The sequence below is a fragment of the Acanthochromis polyacanthus genome, chromosome 4 (assembly GCF_021347895.1).
Source record: "Acanthochromis polyacanthus isolate Apoly-LR-REF ecotype Palm Island chromosome 4, KAUST_Apoly_ChrSc, whole genome shotgun sequence".
NCBI lineage: Eukaryota > Metazoa > Chordata > Actinopteri > Pomacentridae > Acanthochromis > Acanthochromis polyacanthus.
The window spans coordinates 4,293,531-4,309,283 of NC_067116.1; the positions used below are offsets into that span (position 1 = coordinate 4,293,531).

The following is a 15,753-nucleotide window of genomic DNA, read 5'->3' on the forward strand; positions in this document are numbered from 1 at the left end:
ACTCTGTTCTGCTTTCAGTCTCAGATCCTCCAGGTCCTCCAGGTCCTCCAGGTCCTCCAGGTCCTCTAGATCCTCCACGGTTTCTGCTGCAGATGAACCCAGAGGTCCATCATGTGACCTGAGATCTGACTGAAAGCCGCGGCGGCACCGAGAGTTTTAATTGGCGAGGAGAAAGGCGAGGGCTGATGGCTTTTATCTGGATTAAACCTCGGCCATTGTTTCAGGGCGGGGGGCAGGGGGAGGGGCAGCAACTAGTTATGCAAATGAGATGCAAATGAGACGAAACCAGAATGGAGTCTGGACCAGAACAAACCCACCAGTGTGGGAATGAAGAGGCAGCTGCACTCCGGCACTCCTCATTCACCTCCTCAGCCTCCTCCACCTTCTCCTCCATGGAGATGAGGATGGAGGAGGCTGAGGCCCTCCTCCTCCCCCACCTCCCCCGCCTCCTCCCCCAGAGCAGCGATTGACATGTTAATGAGGAAGACGATGTTGTTGTTGTTGTTTCTAATTACTGGTTTGTTTGGAGTCAGAGGGGGGAGGACGGGAGAGGACTGAGGGGTGAGGAGGGGTGAGGAGGGTTTTAACAAATCCCTGAATAAAACAACCAAAGGTCCACTGACTTTCTGACTTTGATCAGACTACATTTCCCATGATCCTCGGCAGCTGAAGCAGAGACAGAAATTGGACAAAAGCTGCTGAATTCTCCAAAAACGCATCAAAATTTGACCCCAAGAGTTAAAAAATTATAAAAATTACAAAATTAAAAGATAAAAGTTATCACCCTCAAACTTGAGGTGTAAAGTTGAACTGACTGAAGTAGAAGAGCTGCTGATAAAATGTGTTTCTGTTCCTTCTTTAGGTCAAATCGACCCGTTTTAAGGTTTAAAATGTGGAAAAAAAAATATTTTCACAGTGAAACTTCTGATGTCCACATTTTCAACATTTTTGGGAAATTTTTGAACATTTCTTGTTGCAAAAATAGAAATGCTGAAAAATATTTCTTAAGAACAGCGAAATCCGCTGGATTTTGGTTGATTTGTTTGTGAGAGTTCTTAAAGAAAATATCAGAACTTTAACTGATATATATGGAATCACTTTAGATATTTTGGGGATTTTTTGGAAAATATTTACTACAATTTTCTTGCCAAATTTGGGGGATTATAAAAATAAAACTTTCGAGGAATTATTAGAATTTTCCTCCTGAAGGTTTTGCAAATTTTCAGAAATTTGGAAGTTTTTGCTTTTTTTCAGACAAGGAAACAATATTTTGTGGTCCCTGTAAATGAGGACAACAGGAGGGTTAAGTGAAGCAGCTCCAGGTCTGAAGCTCGTTAATAATCTCCGTCCTCTTCAGCCTCGGCGCTTCGCTGAACCCCGAACGTCTCGATGAGGCCATAAAGCTGCTCTGCTGTGTCGTGTGACGGAGAACGTCCAGTCAGCAGCTCCTCCGTTCGTCCGTTCGTCCGTCCTGCGGCGTGAATTCTTCATTGTTTATTAGCTGTCACTTCCTAAATAGTTCCTGCTGCGTCCGATCCTCGGGGAGGAGCGAGGTGTGAAGTTACAGCTGCTCACCTACAGCAGCACCAAATCCTGCAAATCCACTTTTATTCCCAACAAATCCAATAAATCCTCCGTACGGAGCCTTTTCTCCGGCAGAAACCTGAAACCGCTACAACCAGATGAAACTTAATCCGGCGCGCTCCAGCGGATTTGTGTACTTTATAAATCCTCTAAACGTGTCTTATTAAGATTAAGGTGAAGAGCGCTCTATGAATCTGACACTGAAGAAGAAGAAGGAAAGGTTCCTGATGGCTGAATCAGCTCTGAGGGTTCAGAGGAGCAGCTTCAGTTACCCTCCTGTTGTCTTCATTTAAGGGCACTAAAAAATATATAGTTCCCATGTCTGGAAAAAATCCCCAAATTCAGAAAAAAATTCCCCTTCAGGAAGAAAATTCCAATAATTCCATAAAAGTTTTCCTTAAAAGTTTTTTTTTTAATTCCCCAAATTTGGCAAGAAAATTCTTGTAAATATTTTCAAAAAATGAAAAAAAATCTTCCAAAAAATCCCCAAAATATCTAAAATGATTACACACACACACACACACACACACACACATATATATATATATGTGTGTGTGTGTGTGTGTGTGTGTGTGTGTGTATATCAGTAAAACTTGTAATATTTTCTTTAAGAACATTCACAAAAAAATCTATTTTTGTTTTTTATTAAACATTTTTAACATTTCTTTTTTTACATCAAAAATGTCCAAAGATTTCTCAAAAATGTGGAAAATGTGGACATCAAAAGTTTTACTGTGAAAATATATACATTTTTTCCACAGTTTCAAACTTTAAAACGGATCAATTTGACCCAAAGGATGACATGAGGGTTAAACAGCTTCAACAGGAACCAGTGAGTGGATCAAACTGGATCCAGTCGGTCAGAATCTGAACTAATTAAAGACTTCATGAAGCAGAAATAAACAATAAAAGCCCTCATAGAGCTCAGTCCTCCTCCAAGGCTGCTCAGTCGTATGATTTCCGATGGAAGAAATCTTTAATAAAAAATGACCTTCCTCTGAGTACAGGCATGTGTTCTGCATGTGTATGATATGTACAGATACCAGATCACGTGACCTAAATATGTAGCAGGAATTGATGGGACTCAGAAACACCCCCACAGTTTAATCAGCTGTTCCTTGGATCATTTCTGATGGATAAGTCCTGATAAGTCCTCAGAGGTGGATTTGTAGTAGGATCACAATCAGCTGATGTAGTGTTCACTGGTTGTCATGGTTACAATGAAGCTGTGCTGCTATCTGCCAACGATACAGAAATCTTTAACAATTCTCTGTGTTTGTTTAAAATTATTAGAAATTTGTCCAAAATTTGTCCAGAACTTCCTCTTTAACTGTTCACAATCTGTCCAAAATGAGTTAAACATCTATAATGGCTTAGAAGGGTTCCAAAAATGACTAAAAACAATAAAACACATCTAAAATGACTCAAATCTGACCTCAAAAAGTAAGTGCGTTCTCTAAATGTTGTCAAAATTGTCAAGAATTACCCAAAATATGTTCAAAAAGACTAGAAATTACTCAAATTAGTCCAGAACTTGCTCAAAAATCCTCCTGAGCTAAAGATTGTAAGCTAAAGACTGAATGCTACAGGCTAAAGGCTAATGGCTTAAGGTTAACTGACAAAGGCTGAAGACTAAACGCTAACTGCTCAAGGATAAAGACTGAAGGCTAAAGGCTAAAGACTGAAGGCTAAAGACTAAAGACTAAAGGATAAAGACTGAAGGCTAAAGACTGAAGACTAAAGGATAAAGACTGAAGGCTAAATGCTAAAGACTGAAGGCTAAAGGCTAAAGACTGAAGGCTAAAGACTAAACACTAAAGGATAAAGACTGAAGGCTAAAGACTAAAGACTAAAGGATAAAGACTGAAGGCTAAATGCTAAAGACTGAAGGCTAAAGACTAAAGACTAAAGGATAAAGACTGAAGGCTAAAGACTAAAGACTGAAGGATAAAGACTGAAGGCTAAAGGCTAAAGACTAAAGACTAAAGGATAAAGACTGAAGGCTAAAGGCTAAAGACTAAAGGATAAAGACTGAAGGATAAAGACTGAAGGCTAAAGGCTAAAGACTAAAGGATAAAGACTGAAGGATAAAGACTGAAAGCTAAAGGATAAAGACTGAAGGTTAAAGGCTAAAGACTAAAGGATAAAGACTAAAGACTAAAGGATAAAGACTGAAGGCTAAAGGCTAAAGACTAAAGGATAAAGACTAAAGACTGAAGGTAAAAGGCTAAAGACTAAAGGATAAAGACTAAAGACTAAAGGATAAAGACTGAAGGCTAAAGGCAAAAGACTAAAGGATAAAGATTAAAGGATAAAGACTGAAGGATAAAGACTGAAGGCTAAAGGATAAAGACTAAAGGCTAAAGGCTAAAGAATAAAGGCTAAAGACTAAAGGCTAGCGGATAAAATCTAAAGGCTAAAGACTGAAGGCTACAGGCTAAAGGCTAATGGCTAAAGACTGAAGGCTAAAAGCTAAAGACTAAAGGATAAAGACTGAAGGATAAAGACTGAAGGCTAAAGGATAAAGGCTAAAGGCTAAAGAATAAAGGCTAAAGACTAAAGGCTAAAGACTGAAGGCTAAAGACTAAAGACTAAAGGCTAAAGACTGAAGGCTAAAGACTGAAGGCTACAGGCTAAAGGCTAACGGCTAAAGACTGAAGGCTAAAGGCTAAAGTCTAAAGGCTAATTGTTAAAGGCTAACTGCCAAAGACTAAAGACTAATGGCTAAAGACTGAAGGCTAAAGACTGAAGGCTACAGGCTAAAGGCTAACGGCTAAAGACTGAAGGCTAAAGGCTAAAGTCTAAAGGCTAATTGTTAAAGGCTAACTGCCAAAGACTAAAGACTAATGGCTAAAAGCAAAAGACTAAAAACTACAGGCTAAAGGCTAAAGACTACAGGCTAAAGACTAACGGCTAGTGGCTAAAGGCTAATGGCTGAAGACTAAATAGTAACAACTAAAGACTTAAGTGTAAAGACTAAACACTAAAGAGTAAAGACTAAAGGCTAAAGGCTAACAGCTAAAGACTAAAGGCTAAATATTAAAGGCTAAAGGCTAATGGTAAGGTTGTTGGTTCAATCAGAGCAGATGTGTCTCATTGGTTGTTCATGGTGACGAGTCCTTCCAAAGCTAGCATCTGATTGGTCAACAGTAAATAATTAACGACACAGACACGTTGATTAGAAGCTATCTGTGATTGGCTACAGACGGAACCAGACTGAACCCCGTCAGAGCTGAAGGTCCTGGTTCTGATGGTTCCTCTGGACCTTCAACGTCCTGATCTGAGGGGGCGGAGCTTCAGAAACGGCCTGTCAGTACATTATAGAGGACACCGGTCGGTCCGGCGTCCGTTTGGGAGTGAAAGCGTGATCTTCTCCTCCGCTCGGCACCCTTGAAAGCCGGCGGTGACCCAGAGATGTGAAAAACTAAATGAAATGCAGGCGGCCATTGCAGGAGCTGGAATACCTGTGCAGAGTCAGCAGTCCAGAGCCATCCCCTAATGGACAGCAGGAATTTAATTAGCAGCACCGCAGAGACGCAGGAGAGAGAGGATCAGTGTGCTCCTGTGTGTGTGTTACTTAGTGTGTGTGTGTGTGTGTTACTGTGTGTATCAGTGTGTGTGTTACTGAGTGTGTGTGTGTGTTACTGTGTGTGTGACCGTGCTGTCCATCAGCTCTATCCATCCTGTCTGCAGACACACACTGGATGCTGCTGTGCTCAGAGGCTCTGAGTCAAACTGTACAGCAGGGGTGTCCAACATGAGGCCCGTGGTCCAAAAGTGGTCCTCCAGAGGGTCCAATCCGGCCCTCAAAGTGTAAAAACTACAGAGAAGACATTAACTGCAGATTGTAAATTAGTAAAAGTATAAATTTAAAATCATTTCTAGATCTACTGCATGGTTCAGCTCCAGATGACTGAATGCTTTGCTCCTCTGTCGACACTCTGATCTGGAGGTTGTAATGTGTTTCACTTGTCTCATTTTTGTCGTTTTGTGTCTCGTTGTTGTAATATTTTGTCGTGTTGTCTTTTTATTGTCTGACATGTGTTGCTTTGTGTTTCCTTTTTGTCTCACTTGTGTTTTTGTCTTATTTTCATCACTATTTTGTGTTTTGTACCTTTTTTGTTTTTGTTTCGTGTCGCTTGTGTGTCGTTTTTGTAATATTTTGTCTTGGTTTTTTGGCTTTTTTTGTCTGACCTTTGTCATTTGTGTCATGTTTTTGTCATTTTGTCTCGTTTTTGCCATTTTGTGTCTCCTTTTCGTCGTTTCGTGTCTCTTTATTTGTGTCTACTTTCTGTCATTTTGTGTTTTTTTGTCTCATCTGTGTCATTAGTCTTGTATATTTGTCGTTTTGTCTCTCGCTGGGTTTCGTCTCTTCCCTTTGGGTTCTACTTCCCAAATTCACTGCTTTAGTAGTGATTCTAATGAAATGATGTTCAACCAACAAACCACACAGAGTTCAGGGAATCAGACTTCACACACACTTTTCACACTTTGAATGACACAAAAACAGCACAAATTATAAATAAACATAGATAATTCTCTTTAGCGGAGCAGGTTTTATCATTTTTATCCACTAGTTTATGAAACTAAAGGTTAGCTGAGACAGCAAAACATGACTAGCATTAGCATTAGCTTAGCATTAGGTTTTGTTTCATCAGCCTGAAGCAGAACTGTCAGGTGTATTTACTGGGTAGAAATCCTGAACTCAGGGTGAAGAAAAACTCAGTTACAGATAAATTAATGTACTTTCTAGAAGCGGAGAGAACTGAATGTTTTTATGTTGTTTTTACAGATTAATTTGCGTCGTGAACACGGTGGATGCTTCCAGTTCCACTGACTTCCAGGTGATCCGTCCTCAGACTGCATCCAGCCTCAGAGTCACATTCATCTCCTCGTCTAATTTGTTTTCCCAGTTCTCCTTCATCAATCTTCTGCTGCTTATCCGGGGTCTGGCAGCAGCATAAGCAGGTTAGCTCGGCTCCTCCGGGGATCTCCAGGGCTTCCCGGGCCGGAGGAGGTTTGGGTCCACCGGCTCCAGGAAACCCCCAGAAGGTCCCCCAGGAGCTGATCAGGGATCAGTGTTCACACAGAGACATAAATACACCATCTGAGAGCCTGCAGCCGCTTGTAGTCCAGATTTACCTCCAAGAACAAGAACCTGTCAACGTTCTCCACGATCTGACGGAACAAACCGAGCTAATTAAACAGTTCTACGATCTCCACCTGGAGGTCATTAACCTCCACAGAAGTCATGGTGCCCTCAAACCAACATGTCCCTCGGCCTGTAGATGTCATCTCTGTTTTCTGTCTTGTTTTTCTCATTTTGTGTCTCGTTTTTTCAGTTTTATGTCTCAATTTTGTCATTTTGTTGTTTTGTCTCGTTTTTGATGTTTTTTGTTTCATTTTTGTCGCTTTGTGTCTCATTTTTTGTCGTTTTGTGTCTCGTTTTTGTTGTTTTGTGTCTCAGTTTTGTCATTTTGTGTCTAGTTTTTGTCATTTTATGTCTTGTTTTCGTCGTTTTGTGTCTCGTTTTATGTCTTGTTTTTGTTGTTTTGTGTCTCGTTTTTTGAATTCTGTCTTGTTTTCTGTCTTGTTGTTTTGTCTCGTTTTTGTAGATTTTCATCGTCTCAACTTGTCATTTTGTATCTCATTTTATGCATCTTTGGGACAGTTTTGTCTTTTTCTGGTTGTTTTGTGTCTCCTTTATGTGGTTTTCTGTATTATTTTTATCATTTTGTGTCTCCTTTGTGTCATTTTCTCTTGTTTCTGTTGCTTTTTGTCTCACTGTGGTCATTTTATGCGTCTTCGGCACAGTTCTGAATTCAACTTGTGTCCTGTTTTTGTCGTTTTGCTTGTCTTTGTGGTGGTTTTATCTCCTCATCCTGTAGATGTTTTTCTAGCTCCATGTTTCCTACACGTTTCACCACGCTGAATGGATCTCCAATAACTAGTTCTAAGGGATCTGATGCATGCAAACAGTTTATTTTTGGCCATTTTCAGGACTTTCAGCTCAGATTTGGTTCAGTTTCAGACATGAGTAGCTGAAGGAAAGTTTGGAGAGTTAAAAATCTCACGATTCTTTCTGTTTTTATAGTTTCTTGCTGATAAATTGAGTCATTTTGAAATTTTTTAGGGGTGAACCCTGATTCCAACAGGTGACTTTCACAAAAACTACAAGCATCTGGAAGAGTTTCAGTTAAAATCTCAGCGGATGGTTTGGTTTGTCCTTTAAATAAAAGCCCTCAGAGCAGCAGTTCACGTTCTGACATCACGTGTATTCTAGGAACCACCAGAACCCTGAGAACTTCCTGCAGATCCTGACTCTTCACCTCCTCGTCTCAGAGCTTCTCCTCCTCCTGTAATTGGATTGTATTGAAGCAGCAGCAGCAGGTTTCAGGGTGGGGGTGAGGCGGGTGAGGCGGGTGAGGAGGGTGAGGAGGGTGAGGTTTTATCAATTAGCTCGGTCGCTGGGCCCCACGTTCCCAGACACTTCCACCGCCTCATCAAGTGGCTCTTTGTCTCGCCTCTGAAAACACTTTTCTGCCTCGAGTGCACCAAAGAAACGTCTGAGGAGCCGAAAGCAACAACAACGCCGACAAGACGATCGCACACAGACACACAAAAGGTCTGAGAGTGAGGCTCTACATGACACCACAGCAGCACAACAGTCTGCCGTTACTAGATCACATCCAACCGGATTATCTTCACTTTAGTTCTCATTTAGGACCAAAACTAAGTTCTGGAAAACATTCAGACTCAGAAGAACCCGTGAAGACGTTTCAGGGTCTCCAGAGATAAACTAACAGCCATGAAAGTTGGAGAAATGTCGACCAAAAACTGGGTTTTAGTAGAAATATGGATCCATCCACAGATATACACTGACAGGATCTTTATGGAGACATAGACCAGCCTGGGTTGAACTTTCTCCACTGTTTGTCCATTTTCTCGGTCCAGTAATTAGTTTTATCCTCTGTTGGATCCGTTCAGTCGTTCTGATCAAACTATTCTGTCCGTTCTCACCAACTTTCATTGCTGGTAGTTTTATTTCTGAACCTTGAAAATGGATCTTCGGTATTTTTTGAGTGAAAATTCTCAGGTTGACAACATGAAAATATCGAAATTCCTTCAACATGTTTTACAGAACTTAGTTTGGGTCCCAAATAACAAATAAATGCACTCAGCTGACGTTCAACTCAGATTCTTCAGACTGAACTTTGTCATTAATTTAACATTCACTGAAAGTTTACTGAACATTTGTTTGGATTTAGCTCCAAACTACACAACGAAACAACCACAAAGACTCACAAAAGACCAGAAAGACACACAAATGGACCACAGAGAGATTCTGATTCAGATAAAATCACGTCTTCTGACATCAAAGTCCCTCAAGATGTAAAATAACCGAACTCTGAAGCACAGAACAATCAGAAAGAGATTAAAGATCCTCACGGTTTGACTCATCAGGGCTTATTATCCACCAGTCCCTTTCATTCAGCGCTGCCATGACACCCCTAGAACACCCATAGAACAATAGAACCCCTCCAGAACCCCCTAGAATCCTCATAGAACCCCTCAGAACCCCCATAGAATCCCCCAGAACTTATATAGAACCCTCCCAGAACCAACCAAAACCACCCAGAACCCTCCTAGAACCTCCCAGAACCCCCATAGAATCCTCCTAGAACCCTACTAGAATCCCCCCAAACGCTCCTAGAACACCCAGAACCAACATAGAACCCTCCTAGAACCCTTCTAGAACCCCCCGACACTGAGAGCAGCTCAATAATTCAGCCATCAGCTCCCAAACCTGCACTAATCCTTCAGTTGTCAATAATTAAAAATGAACATCTGATGGTGTCGACACACACACACACACACACACACACACCTACACACACACACACACACACACACACACACACACACACACACACACACACACACACACACACACACACACGTTTGTCTTTCTATCATTGTGGGGACATACCATTGACTCCCATTGAAATGCAGCCCCTTACCCTAACCCTACCCTTAACCATCACCAAATCAAGGCCTATCCCTTAAGAAACGTTTTTGCACTTTTACATTTTTTATTAACAACAATATGGCCAAGAAAACAGTGTTGCCACCCGTGGGGACCTCATTTTAGGTCCCCACCGTGAGACGAGTCCCCACCGCCTATGCACAGTGTCAGGTTGACGTCCCCACCGGTATAGATAAACAAGCCCACACACACACACACACACACTCACACACACACACACACAGAAAACAACAACAGGCAGCAGGATGCTTCTTTGTGTGTTTTTCGTCCTGATTCGGTCCAAACTGTCGTTTTTTTCTCTCAATCTGAACCGACACAGAAACTAAATAATGTTCAGAGATTAAAGCAACAGTTTGACTTTTAGTCTAATTTTGGTTATTTCTTGTCTAATTGTTGCATTTTTTTCTTGTTTTTAAATCTACTTTTGCTTTTTGTCAAATCTGTGCTCATTTTTGTTGTTTTTAAGTCTAATTTTGGTTGTTTATTGTCTAAAATTTACTATTTAGGTTGTTTATCTTTTTTTTTATTTTTTAGGCTTGGTGCACTTTTAATCAGCTTATTGCGGTAGTTCAGACATAAATCAATACATGTGACTAAAACGTAGGATAAAAGGGTTGTATTGATGGAAGGCAAACCAAAGTAGTCCACCACAGTCTGTAGAAATGTCAGAGCATGTCCTGGAGGTCTGAAAGGTTTCATAGTCAGATTTATCTTTTTGGCTTTCATTGATCAGTTTCTTCACTTTCATTCTCTCATTAAACTTTCTGCTCTAAAAGCTGAAGTTTAAAGTCGAGGACTCTTCTGACATCTGAACAGAAGCCGTTGTCTTTTCTTTCTCGTGTTTTCTCTGTGGTTTTGTGGAACTGTAGCTCCATCCAGGACTCACGCAGAGCCGCCGCTTCGCTGCCAAGTCCTCCCAAGAAAGCGCTGAATATTCACAGAGTAATTAATCAGGAGATGATTCTAATCACATCCTGACTAACGAGCTGCTTTCTGGTAAAGAATCATTCATGATCCGACTAATCGCTTCCATATCACGACTGTCGGCTGGTTTCACCACAGATTTTTTCATTTATCTAATTATTTATTAACCAAATAAACTCCGAGTGACGACAGATTTAACGTTGATCAGCAGGAAAATAAAGTTCAAATTTACAGAAACACTAATATGAAGCTGCTGATGGATAAAAATACACACAAATATTTTTAAAAAAACATTAGTACAAGATTTAAAAAATATCCAAATAAAATAATCAACTTTATTACCGTATTAATATCTAGGATAAAAATATTCACATTTTAGGTATATTATATTTTTTAAAAATCAGACTAAAATTTCCCATTTTATACCAAAATTATTAGATTTGTTTGAGAGAATATTTTTACTGTAATATTAATAAAAAATTTTTTTAAAAAGATTTAAAAATGTCTGAAAAATAATTGACTTCACAAAAAATAAGAAATTATATAAATATTAGCAAAATATCTGATTAAAAATCTGAATTATGATGATAAATATGAGTCAGATTTAACAGAAATGTCTGAGAAGAAGAGGAGGAGTCGTGTTCTGACCCGGTTCTTCTCCTCCTCCTTTATTCTCCAGCAGACAGACGGCGTTCTGCAGTGTCTCTGCTTCACCATCTGTGGACGTCGTCCCTGAAGACCCAAGTCCTCCTAAAGCACAATGGAGGGAAGGAGTGTGTGTGTGTCTGTGTGTATTTCTATGTGTGTGTATTTCTATGTGTGTGTTTTTCTATGTGCGTGTTTTTCTATGTCTGTGTATTTCTATGTCTGTGTATTTCTATGTTTGTGTTTTTCTATGTGTGTGTTTTTCTATGTGTGTGTTTTTCTATGTGCGTGTTTTTCTATGTCTGTGTGTATTTCTATGTCTGTGTATTTCTATGTCTGTGTATTTCTATGTCTGTGTTTTTCTATGTGCGTGTTTTTCTATGTCTGTGTATTTCTATGTCTGTGTATTTCTATGTGTGTGTTTTTCTATGTGTGTGTTTTTCTATGTGCGTGTTTTTCTATGTCTGTGTGTTTTTCTATGTGCGTGTTTTTCTATGTCTGTGTATTTCTATGTCTGTGTATTTCTATGTCTGTGTATTTCTATGTCTGTGTTTTTCTATGTGCGTGTTTTTCTGTGCGTGTTTTTCTATGTGCGTGTTTTTCTATGTGCGTGTTTTTCTATGTGCGTGTATTTCTATGTGTGTGTTTTTCTATGTGCGTGTATTTCTATGTGTGTGTTTTTCTATGTGCGTGTTTTTCTATGTGTGTGTATTTCTATGTGTGTGTTTTTCTATGTGCGTGTTTTTCTATGTGCGTGTATTTCTACGTGTGTGTTTTTCTATGTGTGTGTATTTCTATGTGCGTGTTTTTCTATGTGTGTGTTTTGTCTCTCGTGTCTCTTTCTGACCTCCAGATTCAGATTGAGGTTTTATTCAGAGGTTAAAGGTGAGAAAACGTTAAATCAGAATCCAGCAAACCAAAACAAATGAAACTAAATGAAACTAAACTAATCACCTAAAACCAAACGTCCAGCTCCAGTCACACTCTGAGTGGAAACCATCGCCATGAACGGGTTCAGAAACCAGAACTAGAGACGAGTCTGAACGTTTACTGATCGTCTGGAACTGATTTATTCATGAATTACTGTTGAAGTGTTTCCATTAATGTCTGATCCCAGAGCAGCAGCTGCTTTCTGCCTCCTTCTAGCTCACTGTGGATCATTTTCATCTGAAGTTCTGCAGCTCTGAGGAACCAGAACATCCTGAAGGAGAGAGAAGGATGGAGATGTTCTTCTGTCAGCAGTACTCAGTGAGACGACGCTCAAGATTATCTAAAGTGACTTAAAAATTGTCTAAAGTGACTTAAAATTTGTCTAAAGTTACTTAAAAAGCGTCTCAAGTGACTTAAAATTTGTCTAAAGTTACTTAAAAATTGTCTAAAGTGACTTAAAAATTGTCTAGTTACTTAAAAATTGTCTGAAGCGACTTAAAAATTGTCTAAAGTTACTTAAAAATTGTCTAAAGTTACTCAAAACATACTTAAAACATCAAAATTTTGTCAAAAACACAAAAAATGAAAAACTACAATCATCCAAAATGACTAATAGATTCTCTGAAACACCTCAAAATTTGTTTAAAATTAAATTTGTCTGCTTGTATTAGTTAATTACGTGTTTAAAAGTTTAATTTGAAATGTAAAAAACACACAAAAATACCAAAAAATGGTTCCACAGACAGATGAAGGAACTAAAATGACCAAAAAGACACAAAACCAGAAAAACGAGACAAAAAATGACAAAGACGACAATCAAACTCCATTTCCCATCATGCATCTGGACGTCATCTGAAAATTAAATGTTCTATTAACTGACAGAACGCAGCTTTCAGAAGGTTTATTCTGTGAAATCAGTTTAATATCTTTAATTTCCTGATAAAACCCAGTTTCCGTCTCATTTTTCCCGTCTCTGCTGCATTCAGGCGTCTCGGAAATCTGTGGGACTTTTTGGTTCTCAGAAGCTCCACCGCCATCAAACCCCTGATCGGCTGCCAGGAGACAGCCGAGTCCGGACCGCTGGGGGGTTCTGTTGCCACGGACCCCCGTCGCCAGGGAGGGGGTCGTCGTAGCAACAGAGGCTGTGATTCTCAGCGGCACAAATCACTGACGGCAACAGAACAACAGACCGACATTCCTACAGGACGAAGACGAAGAACGACCTTTACAGACCAAGAGGAGGAGGAGGAAGAGGAGGAGGAGGAGGAGAGGGAGAGAGGAGGAGGAAGAGGACGAGGAGGAAGAGAAGGAGAGGAGGAGCGGAGGAAGAGGAAGGGAGGAGGAGGAGGAGGGGAGGAGAAGGAAGAGGAGGAGGAGAGGAGGAGGAAGAGGAGAGGAGAAGAGAGGAGGAGGAAGAGGACGAGGAGAGGAGGGGGAAGAGGAGGAGGAGAAGAGGAGGAAGGTGACAGTTCCTGAGTTTTCCAGAAGAAAGACAAGGAGATGGAAGAAAATAAATCAAAATGTTCTTGATCCTTTAGTTGAACTATAGTTTCCTATCATGCATCAGACTCCTGATTCCTACGTTTCCCATCATGCATCTCTCCTGTCTGAGGTCACATGACTGATCAGCTGTTTCTGACGTCATTAAACTAAGAATCTCGTCTGATTTTTCTCTCAAACTTCAGTTTGTTTTTGTTCTTTGAGTTTTTTTTTAATTGGTTTAGTTTCTGTCTTCTTCTACTGTTTTTATTCCAGCTATTGGAGCTACAGCGCCTCCTCCTGGTGACACACGGTACAGTTCATTCACCTCAAAGCAGTAAAACGCAACAGGATGAGTTGTGCTGTTTGTGGTTTTTGTGTGGTGTTTGTGTGGTGTTTTTGTGGTGTTTTTGTGGTGATTGTGGTGAGTCGTGGTGTTTGTGGTGAGTCGTGGTGTTTGTGGTGAGGTGTGGGGGTTTTGTGGTGAGGTGTGTTCTCAGTGTGTAGTTCAGGAACAGCAGTTGCAGTTTTAAACACGATGAACAGCAGAAGAAACACAAAACGTCTGTAAGAGGAGACGAACAAACAGCCGCAGACATGATGAGGGTTGTGTTACTGAAAGGAAAACCACACACACACATTGTGTACACGTGTGTTAGCATAGCTGTGTATCTGTGTGTACTAAAGTGTGTAGAACTCTGCCTGACTATAAACAAGTGTGTAAAACTATGTGTAACTCTGTGTTTCAGTGTGTGGCTTCAGGTCAAACCAACATGTTGTGTAGTGTTTAACTGTGTATAACTCTCTGTGTGTGTGTGTGTGTGTGTGCGTGTTGTAGTGTGTTTGTGCAGGTCAAACATGGCGTCCAGCATTTCTGCTGCTTTAACTCGTTCAGAGACGAAGTTCCAAATCTGGTTAAGAGCTCAGGAGGACCAAGAGAACTGGGTCACACACACACTGAGACACACACACACTGAGACACACACACACTGTGTAACACACACACACTGAGACACACACACACACAGTGTAACACACACACATTAACACATACACACACTGTGTGTTTGCAGGTCATATGGGGTGAACAGAAATGTTGTGTACGTTGGACGTCTGACAGACTCACACAGACCGACAGCAGCAGGAGAATCTAAACACAACTGAACACTAGGGCTGGACCCGAATATCCCGAATATTCGTTTGCTACGGCGGTATCCGGATACTAATTTTGGTATCCGAATATCCACGCCCCCCCGGTCGGACATTACCCTCCACCTTCGGCCCACATGCCGCTGAACAGAGGTATAAAACATACAGAAATAAGTTAATATAATCAGAATTAACAAGAAATCATATTATCATAAGTTGTTAGAGCAGCACCAAAATGATGTCCAAGGAACATGGAAAATATTAAATAGTATAATCAAAAATGGTAAGAAAAGAAATGAATTTCCCTATTATTTTATTAATAATAATAATGAAATAACAGACTCCAAAGACATTGCTAATGGCTTTAATGATTTTTTTGCAAATGTAGGACCCTCATTAGCGGACAAAATCAATCAGTCTAAGAATGCACAAGCAGAAACCAGAATTACTAAAAATCAGATTTTAAACTCTCTTTTTCTAAGAGACGTGGATGAATTGGAAATAATAGGTATTGTAAATAAATTTAAGAATAAAAAATCAACTGATTATTGTGGTATAGATATGACATTTATAAAAGATATAATTCATTTTGTAGTTAAACCATTTACCTATATTTGTAATCAATCTTTTCTCACTGGTATTTTTCCACAAAAAATGAAAATAGCTAAAGTAATCCCTATATATAAAAATGGCGATAAACACTCATTCACAAACTACAGACCTATTTCCCTATTGTCCCAATTCTCTAAAATCCTCGAGAAATTATTTGTTAATAGGATGGATAAATTTGTTGAAAAATACTGTCTTCTTGGTGATCAGCAATTTGGATTTCGATCTAATAGGTCAACCCTAATGGCAGTCATGGCTCTTGTTGAAGACATTGCAACCGCAATGGACAACAAAGAATATACTGGAGGTGTATTTATTGATTTAAGTAAAGCTTTCCACACTATCGATCATGTACTACTCATGGAAAAGCTTCAAAGATACGGCAT

The 15,753-nt window shown here is 39.9% G+C and overlaps 1 protein-coding gene across 1 annotated transcript in view; it reads right to left on the minus strand.

Moving 5' to 3' along the window:
• LOC110967090 (nuclear factor 1 A-type) overlaps positions 1 to 15,753 on the minus strand; it is a 258,450-nt gene that overhangs the window by 143,759 nt on the left and 98,938 nt on the right.